Raw genomic sequence first — 4,891 nt, forward strand, 5'->3', positions numbered from 1 at the left:
ATGACTGGTAATCCTGTGTTTATTGTTGGTTGGCAGGGAGCAAGGGTGGCGATAGTACCTTGCCCCCAACGTCGTTTCCCGAACAGTTGCGAGATATGTGCCCAAACTTATTGCAATCGATAGCATTGTACTGTCTCTGTGCTCGTAGATATACACACCTCCTATCACTCTGGCACTCCTTAGCAAAATGATCGGCCTCCCCACATTTATAGCACACTGGGCTTGCATGCTTATTACTACCTGGGAGAGAATCCATATTGCCTTCATGTGGTTCGAATGTTGCGTGTCGAATACTAGCTGCTGCTGCAATTGCCTCCTGTTCCTTACAGATGTTTTGAGCTCGGGCCAATAACTCGTCCGTTGTCAATTCATCAATTCGTGATGATGCCCGCAACAGTTTACTGATCTCCTCAGGTAAGCCTACTAAAAAGGCACAGCTTAATATCTTGTCGTTGACCCCACCAAACGGTACAGATAACTTTCCTAGGTTGTCTAGGTACACGTCAACCGTTTCCTTGGGGTGAAGTCGCCGGCTCGTGAACTGTTGCCATGCAACAAACGGATCTGTACCAAACGCTGTATACAGACTTTGCTTGATTTCATCCCAGTCTGGTTCATCCCCGAATTGCTGGTAGACTGCATAGGCCCCTCCAGTTAACCTCAAAGGCTGTTTCTTGGAGTAAAGTCGCATGCAACAAACGGATCTGTACCAAACGCTGTATACAGGCTTTGCTTGATTTCATCCCAGTCTGGTTCATTCCTTGTTGCTGGTAGACTGCATAGTCACCTCCAGTTAACCTCAGAGGATTAACCGTGGCTGGTTATTTAATTTTTCACAGTTTACAGATTTTCTCAGCCTTCGACAACAGACGGTCCAGTGGTAGATCTGTCAAACTCAGGTATCAAGCGAAAGTCGAATCTGTCCATATTTTTTTCTGCTTTTTGAGTCACCACACACCACACCGAGGGCCGAAATAGCTTATAATTACATAACTCAAGTGTTATTTCTTCTGCCCTTCACATCAACAATTTCTTGGTCAAGTTTGTCACTGTTGTCCAAACTTCCAACTTCAAAACTTCTGTATACATAACGCACCTTCTCTCAACTGCAAAAGCACTTCTGCTGGTTGAACTTCTCCTTCAAAATCCAACTTCAAAATGAACCTCCTCTCTGAAAAATCAACCCTCTTTTATCTCCAACCAGGAACATCTCATCTGCATATCAGGTGGTAACATTGCAGGCAGACATTTTTGTTTTGTTTTTTCTTCATTCATTTCGTTCCACAACCGACCCGTTTAATTATGCACACGTGTTGTTTAGGTAAGTCACGCGTTTCCAAACACTTACAAAATAAAAAAAGCATACAAAGCAATAGAAGTCATCTTAAACAATTAACTTTGAATTAGATTGTACATATTCACTTCACTTTCCTTAAGAAGAAGAAAGGGAAGGGAGAGGAGGGGATGGGGAAGAAAGAAAAGAATCAGAGAGAGAGAGAGAGAGAGAGAACCAGAGCCCTTTCATTAACATATCCTTATTTATTTCGTCCTGTTCCTATTTACTTGCTTCCCTATGAGGGCAAAGTTAGACACAAGGTTGGTTTTTGATGTGGAGAAATTCAGCTCCCACAAAAAGGGGCACTCTAGATTGGAACAAAAAAAAATTGCTTCAGTCTAAAAGGAATTCTCCTTCACTGATCAAAGACAGGATAGATTAAGTATAGATCAGATTTAGGTACAGTTAGAGAGTGTGGAATTGATTGTTGATTGTGGTTTTAACTAGTTGAGCGTTGTTTGTAAGTTTGTCAAGGGGGAACATAGATTGGAGCTCAGGCGAACACTTACCATGAAAATAACGATAGAACAGAGACAAGCTCGAAACGTCTCTTCTGTGGGAAAGAGGCTGCAGGGAAGAGAAAAAAAGCATCATCAACCAGGTTTTGAAGCCTGTCAAGCTAAAAAAAAATTTTAATTCTACTTCCAGGTCAAAAACTAGCCAACGATAAGTGTGAGATGAATTCCGGTACAAAAAACAGCAGTTCTTCCCTCTTTGTCAGAAACCTCACTTATAGAATGTGACGATTAAAAAAAAAATAAGGAAAGCGAATACTATACTCCTTAGCACCCAAATTGGAGCCTCACCACTGGATGTACTTTGTCATACCCAGGAACTTGTGACTAATCACCCATGAGGATCGCATCAGTTCCATGGGGGTGGGGTATAAGGTTTAGAGAGCAAAAATACATTTTCTCACATGAAAATTACTTTGTATCACAATCACAAATGAGGGATAGGAACTTTTGGAGCTCAGCCAGGAGGTATGCATTTTACTGGAGAGAAACTAAAACAGATAACTTTCAGATTATTTGCATTTGGTGGTAAGACATGTTCAATTCTGCAAAAGTTTTGGATGCATTACATTTTTTTCATAATTCTAATTACTGTTCAAAAGTTTACCTAAAATTTGGTCAGTATTACTATTCTAACTTATATTTGGGGTAGTGATTACAAAATCAAAGTTTAGAAAGTTTATAATTAATGAAAAATATAAATTAACAAAGGAAATTATTGGATTCATTGATTTAATATTTGATTGCATAGCTTTTGTTGCATTCAACAGTTTCCAATCGCTTTCTATAGTTGCACACTTTTTTTGCAAAGATATGCAAATATTTTGTGCCATTCGTCTTTGCAGAACTCTTTTAGTCGTTGAATATTTTGTGGATTCCTTTTTTGAACATTGATCTTTAATATTTTCCCCAAATTTTCAAATGGGTTGAGGTCTAGAGACTGACTGTGCCAAATAAGAACATCGATTTCGTTATTTTTAAGCTATTGTTTGGTTAGTTTCACAGTATGTTTGGGTTCATTGTCGTCCTGAAACACAAAATTGCTATTATGTCCCAACAAATCAGCAGATTTCCAGAAGTTTTTCTCCAGAATATACGCCCATTCATTCTTTCTAATTCACCAGTACTGTTGGATGAAAAACACCCCCATACCATAATCGAATTACCGCCAAACTTCACCGTAGGAACGGTATTCTGTGCCATTTTTCCGCCGTACCTGTGTTGCTGTGTTTCCAAAGATTTTGATTTTCGTTTCGTCTGACCAGATTACCTTATTCCAAAATTCTTGTGGTTTCTCCCCATATGTTTTAACATAATTCAAATGTGATCTGACATGTTGACGCTTCAACAATGGAACTGTTCTTGGAGATCTTGAAATAAAACCTGTACCATTTAAAGTTCTATTGAATGTATCCTTGTTCACAGCAATCCCAGCTTCTCTGAGATCAGTTTGAATTTCACCACGAGTAACAAATGAATATATCTGTGCCTTTCTGCTTATCCACCTTGATTTGTTTTTCGTTTAATTTTTTTGGTCGGCCACATCTTGAAAGATTTGCAACAGCTTCATCAAGATTTTTAAATTTTCTAATAACGTTTCCAACTGTACTAAGTGGTAGATTAAGTTTCCTTCTTAGATTTTTTGACAATTATCTATTGATAACTTTTTAGCTTTAGGTATTTTTATAAATGAACTTAACTTTGAAGCAGGTGAACACAAACCGGAAGAATTTTATAAAAATTATTTTAATATAAAGCTCTCTGATTTGGTCAGTGATAACTCGCTTGCAGTATTGCAACATGCAAAACAAAAGTTATCTAAAATCATTTTAGAAAAGGGATTTTTTTAGTGTATCCAATACTTTTGCGTTTGTTAATTTATATTTTTCCTTAAATATAAATTTTCTCAACTTAGATTTTGTAATTACTACCTCAAATATAAGTTAGAATAGTAATAGGAATATACTAACCAAAAACGTAATGTATCGAATGCTTTTGCATGGCACTGTGTATATATATCTATAATATAAAGCTGAATGTCTGTGTGTGTATGTGTGTATGCGTGTGTCTGGTCACGAATAGGCTCCTATATGGTTGACTATTTTAAAAAACTGATTACATATAATGATAGAAGATGTATCGAGACACAGGAATAGGTATGTTTGATCTGGCAGAACAGTGGTTCATTAAAATTGTGGGGTCTGCGTTCGCGCCTGGTCCACAAAGTATGGAAATAAAAAATTTGAAAATTAAAAAAAAACGTTTACAAGTGTTTTTGATATAGATGTACATAATTATACGTTGATAAGTATGTTTTACCTTAAATAGGGATGCTATAATAAAATTGTGGGGGTCTGCGTTCGCGCCTGGCCTCCATAGAATGGAAATAGGCACAAACTTTAATAGACTTTTCATATCTATCTGTGCAAGTATACTTTGATAATTATGTTTCCGTTTGAAGAAATATGGTATAATAAAATTATGGGGTGTCCGTTCGCACCTGACCTCCATAGAATGGAAATATGTCACAAAGTTTAACAAGGTTTTTTAATATAGATCCACAGAATATTGTGATAAGTGTTTCAATGTGAACAGGTATGGTATAATAAATTATGGGGTTTATCTATTTTATTTTTACTTTCATCATATTTTGCTTTGGTTTTGATATCCCCAAATTCAACCCAAATTTACAACCCTTCCTTTTCATAACCTATCATACTTTCATAAATCAGAGTTCATTTTCTGTAGGCTGTTTTAGAACCCAGTCAACGACGGGTACTTTTGCTAGGATGTATATATATATATATATATATATATATATATATATATATATATATATATATATACATATATATATATATATATATATATATACAGGGGAATGCAAAAGTAGGTATACAGTGGTCAAAAAAGAAAAAAACGTATAAAGTTTAAGGCATTTACTATACAGACAAACAAATGTTGCATAAACAAGTAATAATTAGCACGTATAATAAGAAACACATGTAATAGGAAGCTCTATTTCCGCAGGTATTCAAAT

Source organism: Euprymna scolopes, chromosome 36 (genome assembly GCF_053919585.1).
Source record: "Euprymna scolopes isolate OS-2025 chromosome 36, ASM5391958v1, whole genome shotgun sequence".
Taxonomy (NCBI): domain Eukaryota; kingdom Metazoa; phylum Mollusca; class Cephalopoda; order Sepiida; family Sepiolidae; genus Euprymna; species Euprymna scolopes.